Below are 27,076 nucleotides of genomic sequence, written 5' to 3' on the forward strand. Positions count from 1 at the left end.
TCCATGCATCATTTTTTTGCTGCTTGCAGCAGTCTCAGCAGAGATGCCCGGATCTCCTCTTACCATCTCCTTCAGAGTCACTTTCACGCCCTTCAGAGGAAGCTCCTTTCTTCCACTCTTATCTGAGATTATACTCTTTTGGCCACGACCCACAGCTGGTGGTCATGTGTGAGCTCAGCTCAGTTCTCTCGTTGCCACAAATATACTGACTGCGAACTCCGGGCAGCACGTCAGTCCGTCAGTCTTGCACCTTCCCATCACTCATTAACAAGAACTCAAGATACTTCAGCTCCTTGCTTGGGACAACAACTTAACCGAGAGGGAGCAATCAACCTTGTTCCAGCCTCAGCTGTAACAATCGACATCAAAATTATCCAGCTAGGAAGCTTGACACCAGACTGTGTGTACAGCTGTGGGGTTGGGCCGTACAGTTGGGCAATGACAATGAATGAATAAAAACTGCCCTGAATTATGCAAAAATATATTTGAATAAATACTTTTATAGCCGTGGCTGCCTTAGCCACAATGGTCACTTCTTACTCGTATTTTTCATGCTGTACTGGACTTTACCGCAGTCAGAAAGAGGTTTTGTATCATTTCATGTCTCAGTTATTGAATCTGGAAGCTCAAATGGTGAATATTTTTTCACCTTTACCAATGTCAAGCACACGAATGGGCCTGACTGGCTATTATTCATTTATTTGGTGAGTTTTAAAGAAGGGCAGCATTTAATAAAAACAAAAAATATACACAAATTATATGAAGTGGCTGGAAAAAGCAACAACATTAGAGTTAAAATCCAAGAGACAAAATAAAAGCATTCACAGAAATAAATGTGACCATGTGGCTTGTTTCTGACCCCCTGAAGGTTGTTCCTGCCTCTGGTTTACAGCTATGAATGTGCGTAGCCTAGGGATAGAAACACATATACACCTCCGCTATCACACAATATTAAAATCACTGCGTCATTTAGCCGAAATAAACACAAATTAGGCTAGCAGCCACATGACGCTCAGCACATGCATTCACCTTTATACTATTCCCCCCCCCCCAGCTGGAGCTGACTGATTTAACTCCAGCTCACTGGACTTTATCACGGTTTTCAAATATCAGCCATCTTGGGTCCCGTTCTTCCAATAATTGATTTGTTTGCTTCTTTCATTCATCTGGCGACGCGTTCGCTCAGACTGTTTGGAAACATCACATTAGCAGCTGAGTTTGGACAGAGATTAAGAAGCTCTTGATCAAATATTCTGCTTATCAATAATTCAGACGCCGATGGGCTTGGTTTCATCAAAATACTTCCCAAGCAAGCGTCGACTCGGGTCCATTTTACTTCGATATGTCATTTCAGTTCTGTGTTTTTGCAGGATGAAAAATAGAATAATTTCATTGGTGCGCCGCTGATTTATGCCAAAGTACAACAAGTCATGCAGACTGATGGACACTGGCACCACCATCTGTTTTTCCATTGCAGGCTGCTTTGTTTTGGCTGTTTTCACTTTAATATTGATCATTATTAATCATTTAAGTGAGTCTTACAAAATCTACCAAAGAATCAGACCTGTAGGATTTTAGGGATGTTCTTTGGATCGAATCAAATCCACTGGACTCATCTTTAAACAAAGAGTAATAGTGTCAGCCACTGGTTTTGTGTTCTAGCCTACAGGGTTATTTATGTGTTTAGTGACATGACATGAGGTTATGGTACGTACCCCTACCCTAGATTTCATGAGCTGGAATACAGCAGGTATCACGAGGGTCCGACAAGCCCTAAAAAGTCAGGAGCTGGACTTGATGGTTTACAGGATCTACCTGCGTGAGTGAGGTCTGGCACAAAGGTCTCAATACTTACCAAAATGCAGATGTGGGGCACACCTGGGCCACACATTAATTGTTATTTATTGATTGTTTAAGCAGACCAGAGAGTGGATGCCAACTTAGGGTTTGGGGTAACCCTTCATGTTTGCATCTGAAAGCCGTTTCAATCCCGTCTTTAAAGCTTCTAACAAAGTCTGAAACTCGTCTCGTCACGCTCCTCATTTGCCGTAACGCTGAGCTTCAAAACTGACATAACCTAACAGACCGTTTTTTACATTTTTAATAAACTGATTCAAAGAACACTGAACATCGGCATTCAGCCAAGGCCTTCAGAGAGCGGACAAGTGCTTTAAATAAAACAGGACCGGTGAGAAAAAGTTGCTCTGCTGTGAATTAGAGGTGACCGATCATCTCAACCACGGATTCATTAAACAGGATTTAAGGATTAATCGCACGGTGACACAGGAGAATAGAAATCCTCATCACTGCAGCTTTAAACAGACATTATAGCATCAGTTGATCCAACTTTCTGCTGGGTTCTACCTCGATGTTTGAGGCACGTTCGCCCACATGAGACGAGCCGGGTCTTTGTTTCAGTCGCTCTTTATTTTGGATGGATTGTGTTTTTGTTGTGTTTCTTGCTGGCGTCTGATTACGCTGCAGCAGAGGAGCATTTGGATGGTGGATGTGAGGCTGAAGCCCCGAGGTGTTGGAACAGCATCAGACAGAGGACGACGACAAAATGGAGGGAGGGAGCGAGGAAGGGGAGGAAGAGGAGGAGGAGGAGTGGCGCAGACATGGGCTGATTGTGAATCGTCTCTTTCTGTTCGTTTGCCTCTTACCATTCACCTCCGTCCGTCTGGTTTTTTCTCGTCTGTCTCTTTCGTTCTCGTTTGTTTTCCTCTCTCTTCTTGCACTCGTCTTTATTCTCTCCCTCTCATTAAATCTTTGTCTTTGGGTGTTTTTGCCTCTCCTTTCATGCTGTGTTCTCTTCTGTCTCTTCCTTTTCACTTTAATTCATCCTCCTTCCTTTTTCCTCTCAGCCACATTCAGTTATTCCTCTCACTCTTTCCGTCTCTCCTGCCATCTCCGTCACTGTCTCGTTTTTGCCTTCGTGTCTTTTGTGATGCCAACTTCTTCTTTCGGCATCTTTTGTATCACGTTTGTTCTCGTTCACCTTCCCATGTCTCCATCTGTCTCTCCATCTCTGACTTGATCTTTTTCCTCCAACCTGTTTGTCAGTCTTCATCTCTCCCGGTTTATCAGCTTTATATTCATCTTTCTGATTGTTAGACCCAAATTCACCATTTTTATTTATTGTAACAGAGCCGAGCACATGTCCCCATAACTAGTCAAATGATACATTTAAATGCTGATGTCCTCAATTTTTGCCACAGGAAGTAGGAGTCAGCCACACATTTCAGCAACATTTAAAATCTAATTGATTCAATCAAGGATAACCTTCACTCAGGCAGGCCATGAAGTCAAGCCCGGCAGATCAGCTGATCTCATCTGGTACCAGCCCACATCATCTGGTGGTTTAGCTGACTTCCTTCTAGACATATCAATGGCAAATATCATATAGGACACTGAGCCAAGATGCTTAAGACCACCTACATTTGCTTCTGCAAGCCGCTTGGCAATCCACCTCCACACCACTGCGTAAAAACTCAACACCACAAGTTCTGGAAACTGAGAAGAGTCCTGAAGCTCGTCTCTCCTGAAAGTATTTGAAGAAATAATTAAAATTTGGTCAAATGAAGTAAAGAGAATGGAATCGACCATAGTGTTGGTTCAGACCTGCTACAGTTGGGATCTATTTATGTTCATTTAACCTACAGTCACATCTGCAACCAGCTTTGCAGCCCACCTCACCCCAGCGTCTCTTTTTAAAATATTGTTCCCGACTTTATAAATATCATATCTGCTGTCATTGCCTCGTTCTGCTCTGAGGTCTTGGGGAAATATGAAAAGATGAAGAAAAAAATGAAATCTATTTTGATTACACTGCTGACTGGTACGAGAAAACGACCGTCTTCGTTTAACATGAGCAATGACTGCTATCGTGATGCCGGCATCTTGGAAAGGTTTAAACGAAGGGAGTGGATGTGGTGTAGTTTGTCAAGGTCAAGTGAAGACTCAAAGGGCCAACAAGATGTGTTGCGTTTGTGCAGCTGTGAGTTAAGTTGAGCATTGTCGATAATAATACATTTTAGGCACATGAAGCAGCTGGGATGAGTCACCTTCTACGCGGGCTGGTACAGGCACACTCAGTATGATGCAGTCTGTCTGTGAGCACTGTACGGCCGGGAGTCAAAGTTTAACTTCATGCAAAAGACCGAAAGCACACAACTGCACTTCAATTCCAACGGAAAGCAAAAGCACAGCTGCACAGTCAGAGCTTAGGATGTGTATAATATGTGGAGTCAAAGCACAACACTGACTGAGTGAGACGCATGAGACTCGATACCTCTTTGTATTGTAACCGTAAACACAGCAACACTGCTGCGAGCTGAAGCATATTTTTAATTCATGAACTACCAATTTGGAACAGCAAATACAGTTTGGGAGGATGTAATGAATTCATTTTTATCAGCGTAATGAGAAAACATTTTAATGAATACATCTGAAAGCTGCGTAGTGTTCACTAGCAATTTACTTGATTTGTTTTCCATGAGTCTTTGGCAACTTGCAACAAACATCTTTATTATTTCAGAGCCAACTCGATGCACAGTTAGGGTTAGGGCAAGATAGCCGGACACAACATTTAAACGCGTTTCCACACAAAAGATGAATCAATTTTGCCTCTGTAGCTTTATATGATTATGCTGTAGGTGAGAGGAGAGCTAACACTGCATGACGGAAGCTAACAGCAAAGCATCAGCAGTTAGAAAGCATTTCACACTAATATGCTAACAGGTTTTCTTGCATCTTCACTGTGATTAAAATCATTTCACTTCTCCTGTCTGCTCCACTCTGTGTGCATGGAGGTGTGCTCGCAGTGAGACTGAGAGCAGGAAAGGAGAAAACCATGTGACTCGAACTGAAAGCAGTAAGACGCTCACGCTAACCAGTCCAAATCAATGAATAAGCCAAAGAAGGTTTATGTAAAACCTGGTTTATGGTTTCAGCTGGTGGTTTCAAGTCTTATTTAAAACAACATGATCCTCATTTTATACATTTTGGTTTAGATTACCACAAAACAAACATGGCGGCTGTGAAAATGCTCAGTTAAGGAGTCAGAGGTTGGACTTTGCTAATCAGTGGCTCTGTCCATGTTCAGTATGTACATTTTGTAGATTACCTGACAGAAAGGGAACATTTAATCCATCATCTACGCCAACTGAAGCAGAAATCTAATATTTATATACCAGTATTTATGTACCAGTGAATACCATTGTCTCCCTTCTCACCTGTCTGCAGAGATTTACTCTGTTCATATTAGAAAGTTTGAAAGTTCTGGAGGTAAACCCTCGCTGGCGCAGATAACTTTGTCATCATGCGAGGGCCTTCGGCGTCTCTCGGGTGCATTTCCAGCTGCATGTGTTTTCACCCTCTGTGATGGCAATCTAATCCTGCAGGACGCCCGTTAATGCAGCTATAATGGGGGTCAATGGGGAAGCGTCAGAATGGCCAATCACAGTTTTCCACTTCACACTGCGATAATAGCCCTCCTCTTCACACCTTCCTGATATCAACATGGACACATAAAAACACTCAGTGCTGCATCCACACACAAATACACCACTCAACTTCCTCATCTAACCCTTCGCAGGTTTCACACTCACTGTCAAGCTCCACATTTAACCCTTTAAGACCTACCATAGAACCAAGTCCGCCAGAGCTTATATTATATTTTTACATGCTGTAGTGCCATTTTTGGGAGCATTTCAAGTTGCTATACATCAATACAACCATTATAGCCCAAGTTTTAATAATATGTATGCATTAAATGCAAAACTACAAAACAAATTTAAAATCGTTTTTGTTTTTTTAACATATATTTCTAATTAGAGAAATTTAAGAGGCTTATCCCTCAAAACTGTAAATACAAAAAAGTTGCACAAAATAGTTTGCAACAATAGGAAATTCATTTTGAGTGTCTTCATAGTTTTATTTTTGAAATACACCAATTTTTATATACTGCAGAAAAAATGAAAATAAATATTATAATGCAAATTTGCAAAAAAACAGCATATGCATCAAAATAAACTATTTCTAGCAGTGCAATTTGAGTTCTAAGCATCCCAGAAACGACACAGAAAGTCATAAAGTCAAACATAACTTTTAAAAACACCAGTATAGGCTTATAAGGCCCTGAAGGTAAAAAAAACTACATTTCCGCGAAAATGACGTCACTTCCGGTTTCGGGCAGGTAATGGCGGGCATGCGATAGTTCGCGCTGACGTCTATTCCAACCTAGGAAGTGTTACGAACAGCTGATCGGATCGGCAAAGCCTGTTTCTGGAATATTATGTTTTTGTTGCTGCAAGTGCTTTTCATGCAATTTTTGCAAAGCTATATGTGGAAGGAAACCGTGACCTAGGGCAAGCTGATGGCATAAGATGTAAGTACAACTCCTCCGGTTTCATATGCAAAAAAATTTATTGCGCTAGCTTACGTGGTTGCAGGTCTACAGGGGTTTAAAAATAGTTATGCAAAACGGAGCGTGCCCGCTCCGACCGGCTTTAGAGGGTTAAACCCACTGATGGTTATCTGAGGAACTGAAGCGCTCATGGATACTTTTACTTCCAGTAACGATATCCCCACAAAAATATGGTTTACTGCAGCTACCATTCACTCCGATTCTGTTCTGATCTGTATGAACATGATCAACAACACAAATACTGCCCACAAAGACTAAACCAGCTTTTACTTTCAAGACATTTTCCAACCTGCAACACCTAAGTAGGCATAGCAATCTCAGTCCACACCCACCCTGTTGCAGGAGATGGCTCCGCCCACTGTGCCTCGTTCTGCCAAAGGTTGCTTCCTGTTAAAAGGGAGTTTTTTTCCTTCCCACTGTCGCCAAATGTTTAGTCGTTTGATTGCTGATTATGATTTGATTTGTCTGCATAACCAAGTCTGTACCTTTCACTACAATATAAGGTGACTGTTGTTCTAATTTGGTGCTATATAAAATTAAAATTCAACGTCCAATTTAAGTTTAAGTAGAGTTTCATTGTTAATAAGTAGATTTTCCTACTGTCACATTAAAGGAAATGCCTGAGGTTAATGAAATAAAGAGACTGTTCTTAGTGAAGCAGAAAACACAGCAGGAAGCCGACGCTGATGATTCAGGGCCGTACAGCGTTTCGCTCACATTTGAACCAGATGGACCGTTACATGTATTGAGGGGCACATGTGTGACCAGGACATATCCTAAGATTCAAACAGTCCTAGTTTTGCTCAGCAGAAAGGTTGATAACACAGCAGCAGTGGAGATGAAGCTGTCCGTTCTGGTGGAGCCGCTTCACATTCAGCACTGCTTTCTTTTATAGAGACGGCAACCCTGAAGTAAAACTTGAAACTAAACTTCTGCTTATTCAGATAAACTGCTGGTTTAGTTTAAATTGATCTTATTTTTTGTAAACGTAAGAATACAGATGTCCTTCCTCTCTTTTTCTAGAAGACAGCAGCATGCAGGAGGGAATCTAAAGAGGGCGCGGTGTAGCCTTCACATTTATTATAAAGCTGTCACAGATTAAACAGTCAACATAAATCTACAGTATGTTCTAATGTTATACATAAAGCTAGCGCTGAGTATATAAAAAAGGCTCCAACGACTCGTCGCGTGACTTGAATTACTCAGCTATTTAAAAAAAGAAAAAACAAACAAAACTTGATGCAAACGACTCAGTTGTCACCTTGTAACTAGTTTAATGTCAAGGCTGAGTCTGTGTACACGTTACTGTTTGTTTTACACAGTGAAAACTCTGCAGTAAACCTACAGTAGAATATAAGTGCATGTATGTAGATGAACTGTTACGTGTTTAAATCAGGCTGCCAGCAGCCGTCCCACTTTCCATCGCTGTCATACCTCCAATAATCAGGGGAGCATCTAAAGGGGGGCACGGGGTGCACTGGATTCATTTAAGGCTTTAGTAACATTATTTGCAATTTTTAGATTAATATAAAATATTCATGATATATACACACACACACACGCATAAAAGCACACAGCAATCTAGCCCATTCATGAGGTACAACAGCCTCCTACCAGGAAAACAGTCGAACGCCTGGAATGCTTTCCTGCATTAGTAAGAAAGCTCTCCAAGAAGACAAAGTAATGGCCATTTCATTTTACTGCATTTGTCATTATTTTTGCATTTAAGAAAATGTTCTCTTTCAAAAATATTAAGTAACAACAAAAGGTTTAGTTGCTTTTAACAGCTATTATGTGCAGTTAAACTATTTAATTGATGTTAAAAGGCTTGTGTTTCTCTTTTTAATAGTTATTATTGCTTTCTCATTCATTGATAGAATAAATAATACTGAATTACTGTAATAGTTGAAGGCTGCAGCCCTAACATAAAGTTTTATTTATTCATTTTCGGTCCCCGGGACATTATGTTGGACAATCTCAAAAGTATAATCTCAACAAATAACATGCTGATCATTGAAGACTCTCCTTTATGGACTTTACAACTTGCCTTTGATTTTTAAATATATTTATACAGGTGCTCGTCACGCGCTCTCTTATTTGTCTGGTTATTGTTTAGTTATCGGTGACAAAGATGGTCCACAGCTCAACGTCTGATCAGAGAGGATTTGTGGGTAATCTATTTAGTAAGTCACAAATGACATGGAAACACAGGCTCCTGTCCAATAACTGACTCAGCAGTCGCCCGCTTTACAGAGGAATCACTTGGAAGCTTTTGTGGAGGTTAGTTATTGTTAAAGGGAACAACAGCAAAAATAAGAGATCTGCGCCACCATTTTACCCATCACACTGCTAATTTACATAATTCTGTTAGTAATTGAGTAGATTTTACCCCTGACCTAATTTTATTTCTGGTTTTACAGCAAATTAAATTACTGTAATTTGGTTTGAGCTGCATGTGAAGCAAAATGTCTGACACACAAACACAAACATCTCCAACAGCTGAAGGCCACAATTCCTGCTGCTCACAAACACCACACTTCTATTCAGTCCAAAGTGACAAAAGCCCAGTCTGACAGCGCGACGTTAGCACACGGCTCTTCAACAGTTATCACACACTTAGCAGTAAAAACCTCTGCTTACTCAGTTTGACACCAGCAGAGTAACTTCATTGGAAAACATTTCAGAATCATGTGGTGCAGACTCGTTACTGTCCAGTGGATATGTTGGGGTAGAAAAAATAAACTTTCTGATAAAAAAAAAGCAGAAGCTTCTTATAAAACATGCCCTTAGTGAAAGCCAGCTTTTTTCTGATTGGCTGCCCAGTCTGAAAAACAGGTGGGCGGGGCTTCTGGGTCTCAGATGACCATATTAGTAAAATCCACTGTCTAAGATATCAGGTTGCAGGGTCAGGGAAAAAAACCTTTGTTTGATTTCTTGAAACTTTGTGAGGAACCAGACGTGTAACAGTATAACAGATAACAAAGCAAACCTTCGCTTTCATTTACTTTTACTATTTCCACAACAGTTTGGATTAGTGAAAGTATGACAAAGTATATATGAAATGTACTTAGAAATCATTGAAAGCATACATTCACAGGTTAAGTCATGCAACAGCGATAAGCTTCACTGTGTGAAAGTGCCAGTGAAGGTGACATTCCAGGTGATGTGAGGTTATACTCATGAAATATCGAGCCCTGAACTCCAGCAGTCTGCAGCGCTTTGTAATAAAAACCATTAAATGAAACCAGGCCTGCAGGAAAAGGTCCACTTTACAGAGCTGACAGAATTACAGCGATAAAGAGCCGAAATCTTCCTCCAGGACACAGTAGCTGCCGAGGGAATTGAACCTGTGACCTCTGAGACGGAGGCCGAGCATAGCGGCTGAGACGAAGGCAAAAGCATTCACAATTTAACTGAGCAGCCTTCAGACAAACAGCTGGAAGACGACGACAGAGAGATGATCAGGGAGGGACGTTTCCCAGGACAGCAGCCTTTACACAGCGTGATGCATTAAAAGTGGCAAAAATCAGGAACTAACCTTGATAACATAACAGAAAACTCTGTCTTTAATATGATGAACGCTGTACAGACAAAACCAATTCAACCTCATTTGATAACAAATTTCCGGCGCCTGCTGAATCAACAGCCTGAGGATGACAGATTACAGAGGGAACATGTAAAGTCAAAATTAAAGGCTGTGGATTTGTCCCTCATGCAAAAACCTCGTATCATCACAGGCTTGTATAGGTTTGTATTTTTACTCCACGCATACCATTAAAAACCCAAGGATGAGGTGGGATTTAATGGTATTAGTATTCCATTAAATAAAAAGGTGTACATTTTTAACCATGCATCCATCATCAAACACCAGACAGTTTCCTCTGTTTTCATTATAGATAAAATATTAAATAATGGAAAACTGAATTTTTTAATTCAGATAAGAAGAGCATGCAGGCAGGGTGGAGCGGGTGATTTGTGACTGGCAGCAAGAAAAGGAAAGGGAAGGTTTGGAGATGGCGGCACTGACGGAAAGACGGGAGGCAGCGCTGAAGATGTCCAGATTTTTATTAGGAATGACCACGATGGACGGGATCAGAAATGAGTCCATCACAGGGACGGCTCAAAGTCAGAGAGACTGAGATGGTTTGGATATGTGCGGAGGAGGGAGAGAGGATATACCGGACTCCAGCTGGGCAGGAGGGAAAGAAGAAGACCTCAGAGAAGACTGATGGATGTAGTGATGGAGGACGTGCTGAGGGTTGGTGTGACGGAGGAGGATGCTGGGATCACGTGGAAGAAAGAAACTGTTCTGTGTTTTCACCACAGATAAAGAACTGAAAACTGTTTTTCATTTTTATTATATTAAACAGAATAAAAGTGTTGTTTTGTCCACTTGTTAAACAAGACAGAAAATATAGAAGTAGTCCACAACGACTGAAAGCTACCGTAGAGCGAAGCTACCTGGGCTTAAACCAGCGGCCGGAGTAGAAGTGTGCCGTCTTCAGTGTGTATAAAACCGGCTCCGGCACACATGTGGTCATTTCATTTCTGGCTTCAGAGCAGCAAACGTATCACGCTTCACAAATACCCAGCTTACTGTTGCACCCAAACACTTGAGCCATATTTCTTCACTGATTCTATCAGTGAAGAAAACAGGACCAGGGAAACTGAAACCAAAAAGCCTCCCTTCATAGCTACAGAGCAAACCCCGGACACAAATCACTATGAAAATCTAATCAATGGTTCCCTGGTGCGAGGCCAAGCACTCGGTGAAATATCACAGATCTGTTCGGAGGGTTTTAGAGAACTTCTGACGGAGTTTCTCCACCTGCTGCACACTTTCATTCTCAGCCCAAAGCGTCCGTTCTGCGCTGTCACGTTCACGCCTTAGAGCGTCGGGAACATCTCGTGTCCTCTGCTTTACCTGCAAACCTCCACCGAATGGATTATTTGAACAAGAACAAGGACTTTACCTCAGGAGTTCATTTTGCCTGGTTTCGTGTGTCGGCAGGTAACATCAGAGCATTTGGTGGATTAATCAGAGCCTAAAAATCCCACACCGCGTCCCAACACATGACAGAAGAATTTTAATTCAATCAGAAACACAGAACCTGCTCTGATAACCTTGATTACTTGATTGAGACTAATTACTTCTTTGTTCCTTGCCGGCTGTAAAGTTTGTCCCTGCTGGCCACCATACTGTCAGACTGTGAGCCAATCAGATCAAAGCAAAACACAAAGCAGCAGATTTTAATTGATTGTAAAGCCAGGAGCTGATTTTACAGTGGGAAGGGTTTAAGGACAGGTAAGGAGGCTTCTCAAAGGTGTTTCCTGTAAGTCTGAACAGAAAGTGAACCCTGCCTCTGCTGTCTGAAGGTCTGCTTTGGTTGGATTAGCATTACTGGTTAATTTAATACATTTGAAACTATTTGTTTATGATAATTAGTCTGAATAATTTTGGTAATATATTCAGTAATAATTTCAAACACTGGTTTGCTGCTGAAATCTAAAACCCAGTCAAAGATGACGGCACCCCAAACATGAGCATCGGCTTTCTTTGCTAACCCGGGCCTCAGGCTCTGAGCACGCTCACATAACAGCAGGACTTGACATCATTTTGCTCACCTGCAAAATAACTGAGTGCTGCCCGCTTCACAAACATCACAACCACTAAAATTATAACAGCAAAAAACCAGCTCAGTTGCTGCGATTCAGACGAGGGCCTGAAGATGGAGACGTGGAGATCAAGATCAACGTGAAATGCAGATTCAATATTCTCTGCGATAAACGGGCAAGAAAGAGACAAACACATTTTCTAATCCATGTTCAAACAGGCTTAACAGCCAATTAGGACCAAACAGAAAAGTGTAAATATACATTTTCTGAGTTATCAAATGAAAACATAAAAATTCAATCATATTCCAGTTTGCACTGCTGCAGCTTTACTGCACAGCTTCCTCCGGTACTCGGACTTCAGCTCAGCATAGCTCGCTTGCTTCGTACGATTCTGAAATGTTTCGAAGGCTAGTTCACGTCACTAGTCAGTAATGCAATTAACTGTAGGCTGCTGCCCACGAGTGTATGAATGTGAACATTTAAAGCACGTAAAACAGCAAGTCTTTATTTTTTTGGAGGATTCACAGGTCGCCTGGGAGCTGAGCGTGAATCGCAGCAACATTACTGCTCTGCTACAGTGTGTTAATAATTTAAAATGAAACATAATTAGGATAAAGTTATTGACTTGTTTTAAGAGAACTTGTTGAAATATTTTTTAACAACATAACAAACGTACTTGGATCAAGTAAAACTTCAGCCATGAACGTGACGTTATAGCAAGTTCTTAATAAGATAATGGTCTGTAACAGGAATCCTTCCTCTTACCCATAAAATCATCAGATTTAAAAACATGCAGGTTGTGTGAGTACTCTGTAAAATTCATAGCATGGCTGCAGTTTCTTCTTGATTGTGTCTTGGGGGGTTTTTACAGTTGGACATGGTGGTGTTTTTGCATGACACAATCATAAAATCAAATAAAAACAAACTGGAGTCTTCAGATTCTCCATTTTATCCAACCAAAATCCAAAGATACTCCGGTTACCAGCGAGGAAAACAGCACCTTCACATTAAAGAACCATAGAAGAAGAAATAATCTGCTTTTAGACCAGTTCTTGATTCAGTCTGTGTCAATGAAGTTATCTAATTGGCACCAGTCTCCTGTATCCGGTTGTTGTTAAAGAACTTGAAAGCTCCCCATAAGCTGCACCTTCCTTGACCAAAACAAAGATGGCTGCCAGAAACAGAAACCACTTCCTCGTTTGCATAAGAACCGATTTACTCTGTCTAATAATTTCCCAGATTTCTGTTATTTTTTTAAACTAGACTTTGAGCTCGTCGTGGTGCGATTCGCCTCCGCCAGCTTCAGCCACGCACTTGTTGTTGTTGTTGTTGTGGATTAAAAGCTGGTTGTGTTCCTGCAGCAGATTGCCCTCGGAGAGAACAGGAAAGGCCTTTTAGTGTAAAGGTATTAAGCCCAGGTCTAATCCTGAGCTAGGAAAGCAGCCAATTTAAACTGGATTCAGCCCATGGGACCACACATCTCTGTCTCTCTGCTGCTGTCTGAGAGTTGCCTCCATTTATGTCTTTATCTCCCCTTTGTTTTTGAATATTTGACTGTAAGAATATGTGTGGTGATGTCCTGTCTGTAAATTCAACAGCAAGAATGAAAAGCAACAGGAAACCCAGAAGGGCTTTCTCATGTGAATACCAGAGGAGCACACTGTTGGTTTGAAACGCAGTTTCAACAAGAACAATGTTTAGGATTTCCTAACGTACTGTGCCAGGACAAAAAGCAGAAGTTTGTATTTACAAAGACAGCGCAGCTACAAGACTGTAAGAGCTGAGAATTCAGAGCTTTCTGCAGCTGACCCTGTTGGATGTGTGTTTCTGGGACTTCCTTTCTCAAGCTGCGAAATATCAGGGGAAGAATATTTAAATCCAGTGTGCAGACTGATTTAAATACTTATTTGTTGATATTGAAGTGAACTGACTGTACCTGGATTTAGACAACGGCACACTTTCTGTAAATCCCCCAAAAATCACAACTATTTGGGCTTTTTGTGATATTTTGCCCCGTTTAGTAAATCTGGCCCCTAATGTCTGCAAAGGAATAGAAACAAGCATTGTCACCCAATTTAATCTGTTTTCACCTCAAAAAATGCATTCTGGGTAACCTTTAAAGGGTCACACCACCATGCAGGACAGTTGGCTGCTCATCTTCTAGCCTTGCATCCACCCGTGTCAGGAAAATGAGAAAGTTCTCAGGGTGTTGCATTTATAGGAGCAGCTTTAGAAGAAGAAGCATGGCCAATGAGTTAACCGTTATCAATTATTAGTGCCATCCATCCACTGTAATGCACCGCTGGCTGGGCCCTTGTTCATTTGTACTTTCATAGGTGGTCCTTTAAAAAAAAATAAAAAAAACCAGCTGCAGTTCTTCAACAATCCTCCCAAAAATGCGAGACTTCCTGCTCTTTCTTTCCCTGAATAACCAGGAACAAACGCTCTCATCTGAACCAGCACACACAAATCTTTCTTTCTTTTTTGATGAAGGAGTTGAGAATAAAGGGACCCTCACTGCGCTGCACATGAAAGCCTTTTCAGAGCACCCCTCCTGCTCCTGATGCAGAACTACGACAGCACGGATAATTAGGGAATTGTATTTTGAAAATATAGGTCTGCATGGTAATGAGGGCACAACGCTGAATAAAAAAAACCTTCAATTCAGCTCAATCTGCCAAAGAGCTGCAAAAAGGAGAGTAGCTACAAGGCAGATAAAGAGAGAGAGAGAGGAAAAACACATTACTACTGTGGATTAAAAACAGATCACACGTACAGTGTTAAGTCTCCACAGGGCCGTGACATCTGCAGTGATGCAATAACAACACAGCAACCCATTCAACCACTACAAGAGCAGAGAAAAACAAGACACCGCTGTCCTCCTGATTCATCCTTCAGTTTAAAAGAGCCCACAAAAGAGGGTAAATATCCCCCGAATGCTGACATGTTAAACAGTTTGCCCTGAAACTCAAGGTTGTTGGATTTGATAGCAACACCTCTCAGTGAGAAATAATCAAATCCAGGAAGGCAGGGCCAGTTTTGCACAGCAGAGCCAACGTTTTACCAAAGAAAATGAAGATATGAGAGAATATGTTTTGTGTCCTTTGTCCCGCAGCAGATGACTCCCTGAGCCTGGTTCAGTCAGAGGTGTATCCCGTTAAAAGGGAGTTTTTCTGTCCCGCTGTTGACTTGCTCAATAGAAGCCCCTTTTTTATTGTTGGGGTTTTCTCTGCATTATTACAGGTTCTTTACCTTACAGTGTAAAGCACCGTGAGGTGACTGCTGTTGTGATTTGGTGCTATGTAAATAAAACTGAACTGAAAAGGCCACGTCTATGAAGAAGACTGGCTCTTAAAAAGCTACGCTAGTGCTGTTTTGCATGTCACCTGTATACGTGTGTAACCACACGTACATACAGACGATTAGGTTTGTGACACGGGGTTTGTTTTAACCCAGACCACCATCTTTTTTTAAAGCCTCTGGTGAACCTGAAGTAGAAAGGACAGAAATGGAATAATCTGCGACTTATTCTTATACCCCACCACCAGCCTTACAGCCACTGAGCGCAGACCTTATTGCCGTTAAAATTAAAACCATGAAACAAGCTCTCTGATGTAAAAGCTTCCCTGATGCACGGCGGGGCCGCGGGACCACCGTCACCTCCACCCTGTCTGCCGAAGGTAAAACAGTTCAACTCCAGGCAGGTGTCTGGCTCTGACACTAATCTTCATCTCTGACCACGGAGTGCAGAGGGTCAAGAGACAGGACGATTTCGCTGAGCCATAAAGTTTCAAATGACACGGCACGTGCTTTAAGCATGTTAGATCCATCTGCATCCCTCTGGGGGTGAGGGTACCTGGACCCGGGGTATAGAGTATGTTTGGGGAGTGTGATTGTGTGTACATGTCCATGTATGTCTATCCCTACGTCGGGTGAGTGCTGAGTGTTTGTATATGTGTGCATGAGGGTGGGAAAGCATGTTTGTGTCTGTGTGTGCCTGCTTGTCTGTGTCTATATGTCAGGTCAGGTCTTAGACTCCACCTCCCTGGGAACTCCCAGGCCCTCCAAAGTGTGGAGGCCTATCTCCCCTCACCACACTCCCTGCCGGTAACTGATGCCCTCAGGGGTCGGTGCATTGGTGGTTCTTGGTGTCCGGGGCTGGGCGCTCAGGTATGCACCAGCTCACTCCCGGTGGCTACTTGGCGGGGCCTGGTGCCTGTCGCTCGGTCAGGCCTCTTCCGGGGCAAAGGGGGCCCTCGGGCCTCCGGCCTCGGGGCCTGCAGCTCGGTTCACTCTGGCACAGCTGGCTGCCGGCAGAGCCGGCGGGCACGCCGGTGCAGCCCCCTCTGGCTTCTGCTCCGTGGCTACTGGGTGACCCCTCGTCTGGGGATCTCCCCAGCCCTTCCCAGGAGGGTGGCACGGATGCCCCTCCGGTGGTACTCCTTGGACTCCCACACTCTGGGGCCTCTGGATGTCTGGAGCCTGGATCTCCTCCATGCCTGCTTCATGCCCTGGGGGACGGGGCTATGGCCCTCCACACCCTCTAGCAGACCATTACATGGGGAAACCTTTTGTATACAAGCGCGCTGATCCACACGGGTGTGCACATGGATGTTCACTGTTCGTAGACATAAACTACACCTTTCTTAGCTGCTACTTCAAAGCACATTGTGCGCTGTCTGTCCTGCGTGCTGCACAACAACATTCAATATTTAGTATTTACTGCTGTTCACACTTAGCTAGATTAACGTGATGGTGTTGTGTTTAGTATGTTGCTTTGTTTTGTTTTGGGTTTTTTTTGCTTGTTTTCTCTTCTTTTTCTCTCAACAGGTGATCCAGGAGATTTTTTTTCTCTCTCTTTGTCTTTGTAAGTGCCCTTTCTCACTGTCCCTCTTCCCTTCTGTTTTTCTTTTCCTTCCTCTCTTTCTTTCTCCCTTTTCTATCCCCCAATCATGTCTGTCCCATCTGTAACAACTGAAAATAAAATAAATAATAACAACAAAGTTTGATCAAATGGACCAATACAGCAATGCCATGATGATCCATTTGGCAAAATAAATCCATTTGGTATCCTTGTTGGTCTTCAGACAACAATTCTGATGGCTAAAGATCCAAATGGGACAGACAAAAAACAAAAAAAAAAAAAAAAAAAAAAAAAAAAAAAGATCCATCTGCAGGATCAGCAGAGACCACACACAGTGTCCTCACACAGGTTTGCCTGTGTGAGGACGACATAAAAACTTGTTTAAATGGATTTGCAGCAGAACCAGCAGTTTCTGCTGGTTTAATCAAAATCAAGTCTAACAAACACAATTGCTCCGAAATGTTTCCAAAAATCATCTGACATGTGACCCTTGCTCAGCTTGCTTGAAAATTTGTGCAGCAGGTTCATTCCAACAAACTCTCACAGCAGTTCATGAAGGTCCATTAAAGCCTTTAATGTGATGATAAATAAGGATTACTTTGAACTTTAGCACTTCAGCTGTGTTAAGGTTCCCTAGGACTTTCAATTGATACCACAGGTGCAACTACTAGAAGGCCGAAGGGCAGCATTTTGAAGATTTGGAGGCAGCCTCTAGTGGTCATTAGAGAAACTGCACTTCAGTGTTTGCTTCCTTTTTTGGGCCTGCAGGTTGGTTAAAAGTTGGTGAGAAGGGGCTCGTCTTCAAAGCCAGGCGCATTATCCTAGCAGACAACACTAAAATGCCTTTTGTTTAATCATGTTTCACCATCTTTAAAAACCTCGATGGATCATTTTCGCTTTGCCAGAAACTTTCAGAGGACATGAACGTGAAGTCCTCTGTGGCAGCTGTGACCCTGGTAGCAGCAGAAAAGGCCACAGTGGAGTCAAACTAATGTCACCAGTGTCCAGACTCAGACCCATGGCACAGAAATCTGTGTCGTGCTGCGTTTATTTTTTGCAGTGATTCGACACTTAGAGGTTGAAAAGCTGCAACTTTAAGTCATTCTGTGTTTAAATCAGTTCCAGTTGGAGTTCTGTTGAGAAAGGCGAAGAACATCGGACATAATGACTTTTTGTTGCATATTAGCTGTCGGGACACACTGATACATCAGCTCAACCACACTGTTGTCTGGACTGGCGGGTATGTAGATATAAAAGCCTTGTGCCTCCATTTAAAATGATCAAAACTAGTCAAAGTTACTGTTACTGCACAGTGCACAAACAGAGCATTCAGCCAAGTTGGTGGAGGCCAAGTAGAAGCTTGGTTTTATCAGCCGTTTATGGAGATATGCATCTTGTTCCACTTGTCAACTCTCATATTAAACATAAAGGTTAACATGAAAACAATCCCAGTGAGCGAAAAGCTCAAGCTGCTCTAAACACTCAATTTATAACTGTTTTTTTGACTTTTGGTTCTATATGATGTCATAGAGAGGGGATATCCCTAATATGGTCATCTCAGGCACAAATGGAACCGCCAATCAGAAAAAAGTTATCCCAAAAGGGGGAGGGACTAGAACAACTTCTTTCAGACAGAAGATGAATTGAGTGGTTGCACATAGACCGAGTACAAGACACACAAGGATTATTTTGAACAGTGAATAATGCAAAGCTGCTCTGGTAGAGTCCATGAATAAAAATATGGAATTGAATAACTGAATACCAGTAAAGCTAACTGAATAATTACCTTTACTGTTGTGCACCCACTAAAAGAAAAATGCCGTTTTTGGAGATGGCACAGACATTAGAGTCTGAACTCTGAAATCTTCTGACAGCCAGTAAAACCTAAAAGGGGGAAGTCTCTGTCACACTATCTTAAGATGGATGGAGACAGCAGTCCTAATCCAGACTAATTTGGGCTGATGCCAAGCAAGGAGTAAGGACAGTATTTAAGATTAATTTATATCCCCGGGGCACCGCTGTAACTTTGGACTCTGCTGTTTCACTTGCAGCTTGATTAACAGCACGGTTTACATTTTAACCGAAGAACTACAGTGAAGGTTTCTGTTTGAGAAAGTTATTCATTAATTTAGCCAAGTGGAGGAAGTCTCAGAGGCCAAAGTGTCCATGCACAGTGAAGTCAGAGTTTAAGGTCTGTTTTTACTTCCTGGTTCTCTCACAAGCTGAAATCAGGAGTTTTATTTTACCTGCACCACACCCGGAGAGTATGAACACACAGTCTGGGAGAAAAAAAAGAAACATCGGAGCTGTCGGCTCATTGTTTGTATTGATCTGTTAGAGCTGTGTGAGGTTCTCCTTGTAGACATATGTATGTAGGCTCATGCAGGTCATGATGGGCTAATATGCTTGACTCATGACAAACTGGGTGACTTCTTACGTCCTCTGCAAAAGTTTCATCCGAACGGCATCTTCAGCTTTAGAAGCTGATGAAGTCCTTCACAGGAGAGCTGAAATGTCTTCAATAACCCAAAAGGCCGACTCAAACACTCTGCATGGACCCTCTTGAAATTTGGACCCGGTGTTTTCCGTCTTTGCTGTTAATCATTTGTAAATATTTTAAACTCTGACACAACAAAGGTGAAACCTTTTCTGACCATATCACACCAGTACTCACATATGCAAAATTTGATGCCTTCCTCTTTGCCTGCATCACCTCACATTCTGACACAGTCTAATTAACAATCTTCCTGTGTCTGGTTCAGATTCAGCCCTCCTATGAATAGGCAAAGTTTCTTTCAGAAAGGATGTTTGGTGTCCAAGTTAGAGATGCACCAATCCAATTTTTTTCCCAGGTCCAATACTGATACCTTTGCTTCTGGTATCTGCTCATGCTGGGTTCTGTAATAATGGTGTCAAATTAAAAAGCTGTAACCCTGACTGTGAAGCAGAGACTAGGAATGATAGGACAAAAATATTTTAATCTTATTCAACAAATTTACTTGTGATAGTTTGATTTCAACTCAGTTTGAGAGTCATTAGGAAACTGCTGTTATTGACTTTCCTCCTCTGACTCGGAGTTTACCTCCCTTTACTGCTCCTCACAGAGGAGCTGATCCGAGGTGACGAAGTCAAATAATGTCAATTGAACCAACTTTTTAAGTCAGGATCGGACTGATATCCCATTCAAATGTCAGATCAAAGCATTTATATTCCATTTTAGTGGACTTACAAAGGTTAAAATATCAATACTACAGTCTAAATATCAGGAGAGCAAATCAATATGCTTTCAGATGTGTGGCTACATGTTGGTGACCTTTTCCTATTCTTCTATTCTTTAGGCAGTGGATCATCTGCACCTTATTTGTGGGTCAGAGCATGTGTGTTACCCTCCCATAATTCCCACCATCCAACAGTGAACCAACAGACCAAACGTCCCTCTGACAGAAGTAATTTAAACAATGTTTTCTATACATATATCATTATCTTTAAAATGCATTATAATGAATATGTCATAAAATCTTAAGGCACACCTGGAAGTGCTTGCTCACAGGGGGTCATGTGATTGTTGGGTTTTTCTCTGTATGTATTATTGTAGGGTCTACTTTACAATGTAAAGCGCCTCGAGGCGACTGTTGTTGTGATTTGGTGCTGTGTAAATTAAACCAAACTGAATTGAATTAAATAGGAAATACGTGACTGATAATAAGTCGGGATATTTCCTGACTTCATATAAACGGATACCTGGATCTGAAGCTGCTGTCTGCTCGTCCTAATAAAACATATCATTCACTAGTTGGGAAGAAGGAATTTTCCTCTGTCTGGTCAGATATTTGTTGACAGTCTGAGAAGAATAAAGGTTTTTCTTTATAGAAGTCAAAATGAAATCCAGGCTGTACAGATGTGACGTTCTCTCAGAAGTCAGCCTTTTATTTTATCTTCAAATTCGAAGCTGCAGAAAAGACCAAAACGACAGCATCTTCTGTTTGAAGCTTGGCGTGAAGGAAGCGTGGGCGAGTGGAAGCACAGATGCATCGTGGACAATGAAAAACATCCACTGTAATTCCAACTGTGAAACTACTTCCCACATTTTCTGAACAATAGGCAAGTTTCCCTAACCATCAGCCCTGCTTCTCTTCTTTAATGACAGAATGATTTATATTCAAGGTTCAACACATGAATCCAAACTTAATATGTAATTTTTGCAAACCTATAACATTTCCAATTAACACTTATTAACTTCCAATTAAGTTCTCTTCCAAAGAGACCAGTTGCTCATTAAGTGAATATATGAGAACTCACGTGTGAGCATTAACCAAAATCCCCAAACAATGCTTGGAAGTCCTAATAGAGTAACTCTGCATGATTCACAGTTCAAAATAATCCTTCTCAGTTCTGAGTGAACTCAGTTCATTCTATTTAAAACAAGCTGTTTTAGCTCCTCCTCCTTTAAGCCGACTGTCTTCTGATTGGCTGTGCCTCACAAAAATCACAGAGAAAAGCATATTCGGTTTATTTAATGGTTTAATGGTTTAAGATTTTTTCTTCACTCAGTGTTATTTCAGCACAACTCATGAAATTAATCAGCAAATTTTCTTTGATGCACTTACAGATAAATTTAATCTGGGTAGATTTATGTTTTTCCTCAGACTGTATTCTCCTTTGGGATTATAATCATTTTCTTTCAATCCACTTTTTACTCACCATGCATTCTTAAAACCCATTCATTAGGCACCCATAATTAATAACTCACATATTTTTCTAAACTTTGAATCCTGGGAGAAAAATCTGACATATTTTCCTTTCATTGGCTGCCCCTCGTAAGCAAGTCTATACTGCAGGTGGGCGGGGCTTCTCTGCCTGAGATGACCATATTGAGGAAATCCGCTGTCTGTGACATCTAAGAGTAAAAAACACTGTGTGAAACTGAGCACTGGGAGCAGAGAGAAGTCTGACCTTCGGTTTCAGGGATTACGTGTACATACTCTGACCTCAGTATTTAAAACTTTGCCCATGAAGTAAGAAAAAGCAGGATAAGTCGACTTTAACAGAGAGTCCATGTTACTGCAGGCCCTCCAACAGCTCATCCACCTCCTTCACACTACAGGCATTTCACACCAAAAGCTCAGTTTAAAGGGACATTCTGTGTTTTCTCGTCCCTGTCCATAGTGGCATCATTATAAGAGCCTATTATGGCGTTCCAGAGGCCGACTCACAGACTAAATGCCTTGTTTCTGTCCGCCATGGGAGATTTCTATAGAGCCTGAACTCCCTCCTTCAACAGAGAGGCCCCTTCATCGTCCTGCCCTCCTCCTCCTCCTCGCTCTCTTCTCCCTCTGACACAGACGAGCCTTTATCTGCCCATCATGTGCTCGCTCTCGTTCTCTTTTTTCTCCGGCCTGACCCTGTTTTCCGCAGGCATGCTGGGTAGGATTTGGGGGGAGACACACACACACACACTCTCAGAGTAATGTGGGGGGAAAAGGCTGATTTGGAAATCCAGCTAAATATTTTATCCATGGCAGCGCTATCTGTCTGCGTAGCTTAATACCGATTTGATGTTATCTCTTAAGTCTTTCCAGCAGAGGTTTTCTTTTTTTCCTCCACATTTTATTTTCTGGTCAAATAATCTCTTCATATCAGCCATTCAGCATCAACACACAAACATATGCAAGTCAACAGCCACCTCGACGAGCCAAAACTCGCTGCGGAGGTGCAGGTTGCTGTTGTTTTTAGTTATTCCCAGTTTGTTCTGTAACATCTCAAAACTTTCCCAAATCACTTGTTTTGTTGGATGACCATTCTCAACAACCAAAAATATTCAAAGAAACAAGGGGGGTGATTATTAAAAGAAGGTTTGAGCATTTCTGGTTAATTCTGTACCTTTTCTACATCAATTTATCATGGAAATGTCTTTATGTATAGAAAAAATGGGTGGTGGTCTAATGTTATCTCTTCAAAAGATTTTAACTCTTCTTAAAATGTTAAATTCTCAGAGAAATGTGAACAAAATGCAGCAGAGCATTCCTTAAAGACATTGTGTTTGGACTTTAGTTAAATTAAGTTAAATATTTCCTTACTCATATATTCTTTAGCTTTGAAAATCCAGTTTATTTATAGCCCAAATCCAGACACCTCAGTGTATGTGTCATCCAGTATGTGCCAATATAAAACCCTTATGACTGGAGTGCTTTAGAAATGGCGCTGTCACATCCGTTGTCCATTCACTTCAGTGTTTTTAACTCTTTAACTTTAACTTGTCTGCAGCACACGCTGGAATCTGCAGCACAGCTCAGACGACACTGAGTCGAGCTGCGTCTTCACCTTAAGTTGCTAACCAGCCCATTCTCATTCTGGGGAGTTAAGGTGACAGGGCGGTCATTCCAAACTCATCATTTTTCATCAAAGGGGCAGATTTGAATCAAACAGCAACCTTTTTGACTGAAAAATGAAGCTAATGCAGGTCCTCTAATGTTTATGTCCAATTCTTATATGCAGCCTACAACATTACAATCTAACCCAGTACTGTTTCCTCCACCTGACCAGGCAGTTTTTAGAGCCAAAGCTTCCTCACCACTACTACAGTTTTCCACTGTGCACCTTGTAGGTCTCCCTGCATCCAATGCTGCTGTGTCAGCTGGCACCTTTGCTAAGACACAGTCTGACAAAAGCTATCATCATGTCACACTTCAGGGGGAGTATGTGATGTGCCAACTAGTTCGCAATCACAATGCTAATACCAAAAAATGAGCAATGCATAAGCTAACATATCAATCAACCAGCATCCAACCCAGAAATGCAGCGCTGGTCAGACACTTCACATCATAAACTCTTTTTCTGACCTACCAGAGCGATGCTGCAGATACACGCTGCAGACATGCAGAGCAGTACATAAATCAAACATACTGGGAAAAAAAAAAAAAAAAAAACACACGCTGTAAGGTGAGAAATTTAAAAAAATGAGCATGACTAAGCTAATCAGAAATCAGGGTGCAGCCGTATCCCAATGATTTCCCATCGATGCTAAACATGTGACCTTTTAACAATAAAGATGAGCATATACGGAGAAACTCGTGGATTCATCGTAGTCTTGCATGACAGTAAAGCGAAGACTTTGCACATGCTGGTTGTGCATTTCACTGAATTTAAAACGACCACATGATCCACGCATGACCAGAGGAAACACGCTGTACGTCACCAAACAATCCCCTCCTCTGCTCTCCCATTGCGTTCACCGCGTTCGGCATCTATACATCCATTTTCCTCGCTGATTGTTCGCGGTTAGCTGCGATACGTGATGCTGAACACTACCTCCTGGGTTCCCACAAAACTTCTGTCATTTTCCTTTTTATCTTCTTTATATTTCATTCACTGATTAATCATTATCAACCTCAACTATTTTGTCTCCTTTAATTTTCCTTTAAATGCGACCTCCTTCACCACATCTCATTCCTCCCTTCCTTCCATTTATTACCCTTCGCTTCTCTTATTTCTTCACTCCTTTCCTCACTGTCTCTTTGGCTCCTAATATCCTTCTGCTCCATCTTTCTATGTTAACATCTTCCTGTTTCCTTTTGTGCCTTCTTTCTCCTTCTTAACCTCATTTCTTCTCCTCATTCTTACCCTTTTCTTCTTTTTCTCTTTAATTTGCCGTGCCATCCTCTGCATCGGTCTCTCCTTTCCTTTATGCATGTTCCTCCACTTATAAGCCATCATCCATCCTTTTTCTCCTCGTCATTGCTTCCTGCCCATTTCTCTTCTTACTTTCGCCATTTTAACCCCAACAATAATTTGTCTTTTTTGTCTATCGTTCATCTTTGTCGTCCCGTCTTCTCGTCTCCTGCGGTCGTTCATTTATCTCCCATTCATCATTCAGCCCATTAACCTTTGCTTATCAGCTAATTAGTCTTCTTTTTGACACAAGCTGGGACTGCGTGTGTGCTGAAGGTGACCATATCGTGTTGGTACTGAGTCAAAACTTAAAATATGTCATGTTTTTAAACGTTATACTGACTGTGCAACGATGAGCAGCCTAGGGTCAAAGGTCAAACTAAACGTTCGACATGTTATACACAGATTTTTGTAAGAAAAATCAGAACTGGGTGTGACATCACAACTGGACCAATAGCTGACACCGATCTCTCTCTCTCTATTAGTGATTATTATTTATCCCCCTTTCCTGCAGACAAACAGAGAAATCTTAATCATAAATAATTACTAAATGCCATTAATTTGGTGAAAAACTGATGTAACGCAACAGACATCGGCTTCTGACTTCAGTAAATGCCGTTTTATTCTGTGCCGATGTCAGTGGACAAGGCCAATACCGATTAAAACACTGGGCTCTAGTCCAGATTTCCATCTTCTGTGCGTCAATGAATCAGTGTTTACTATGAATTCTGTCCCAGCATCGATGTTTAAAACAACCAAAGCTAATGGCGACATTTTTCCTCCCTTTGATCGTTATGTAAAAACACCAAACTGCAGCCTTTTAGCTTTTTCAGATCTTTAAACATTTATCTCATGAAAAATGTATGTGATAAATGTCAGATTCTGACATCAGTTTTATTCTTTAACCATATCAGCAAACTTACAAATATTCTGCAGAATTATTCATACTGGTATGTACAACAGTTTCCTCCCATCGGCAAAAGCAAACTAAACCTGTAAATGTAAATACTATGAGTTTGGGTTGGATGCTGATATTTTAACTTTGACTGTTGAGCTCTGATTATTTATGTTTATTTTGGTTTTCTAGTTTTTCCACTTCTACTTCTTTCTTTATGTAATGTGCAAATATTATAAAGCCACAAAATCCAGGCAACATCAGGTAAATATCAGGCGCTAAAATCAATAAATCTATAGATGTTGGACGGATATACTGACACATTTGTGTGAGGAAGGTTAATCTATTTAACTGAAACTAAACTAAAGGTGTTAAAAACATTTAAGCTGAACAAAATAAAACTAAACAATGTGTAATAAGAAGAGTATCATTTAAATTAAATAAGAAATATAAAGAAAAATATAACAGAATCAGGAGAAACTATGTGAGAATTCAGTTTATATGAATAATATTCAGACTAAAGTATCTACTACATTTTTTCCCTGATAAATACCAATATATAATCTAATAATCTATTAAAAACTAAACTAAAACTGAATGTATTTAATAAACTTATGGAAGCTAAATTTAGTACAAAATACAGAGAAAATACTGCCTTGTGTTACAACACACTTCACTTTCATCACAACTCCAAAAACACTCACACTGAAAGTTTCCTCTCAGACTTGTTTCAACCCCTCCACCACCCCAGCATCCACCTGTAGCCTCCAGGCAGACGTTTACTCATCATGCACCAATGTTTACATCCATCATAAAAAAACAGCATGCCCGGAGTCTAAACACCAAACTCTAAATTTAATCTGCTGCTGTGACAAATCAGTCATTTCAGACTTGAACCGTCTGACTGAACGAGGAGACACTCGGTGCTCCTAGCGCCATTTAGCTAGGAGCAGTGCACCAGACCACCTGACGGCACCCTAAAATACATAAAAATGGGTGTAACAATAGGCAACAGTGTTGAGCAAATCACATAAAAATACTGCAGAGTTGTAGCACAGCTGTATGCTTTAATTTCTTCTTTTTTAGCATCTTTCAGTCAGAGGGAGCTGAAAGGATTTGGAGTGCTGTCTCAGGGTTGGTTTGATTTTAGGACCTGAAGGAGCGTTTGGACCCGTAAATGTATGACGTCAGACTTTCCAAGCAGATAAAATAACCCTACATGTGCGTTAGACCACAACTATCTATATTTTATCCTGTGTGAATGTGAAATTTGAGTTAAAATAAGGTGACCTCTCATTCTTCACTTTTCCTTCCTTTTTTCCTCTCTCCTAGCTCTGTGTCCTTCTTCCTTTCCTAGTTTAACTTGAATTCCTCTCCTCCCACATTTTTATTTCCCCTCTTTTCCTCCGTTTATTTCCACCATGTTCTGCTAGAAGCTGCATGTGAGAGAGAGAGGAGTGCATGAGCTCTCCTCCTTCTTATTTTATTTATTTATTCTTTATCCGTCAAAGCTCCTGCAGCGTGTGCGCGCAGTGGAAAATGGAACATAAGTCTAATGAGAAGGAGGCAGAGGGAAGGAGGGAGGGAGGCGCGCACACGAGGCTCG

General features: G+C 41.4%; 1 protein-coding gene across 1 annotated transcript in view; it reads right to left on the bottom strand.

The window, feature by feature from the left end:
- The window catches only part of si:ch211-137a8.4 (neurofilament heavy polypeptide), a 40,183-nt gene that overhangs the window by 11,010 nt on the left and 2,097 nt on the right, over nucleotides 1–27,076 (bottom strand). The gene's annotated exons all lie outside the window — the stretch shown is intronic.

The sequence above is a fragment of the Pelmatolapia mariae genome, linkage group LG14 (assembly GCF_036321145.2).
Source record: "Pelmatolapia mariae isolate MD_Pm_ZW linkage group LG14, Pm_UMD_F_2, whole genome shotgun sequence".
Lineage (NCBI taxonomy): Eukaryota > Metazoa > Chordata > Actinopteri > Cichliformes > Cichlidae > Pelmatolapia > Pelmatolapia mariae.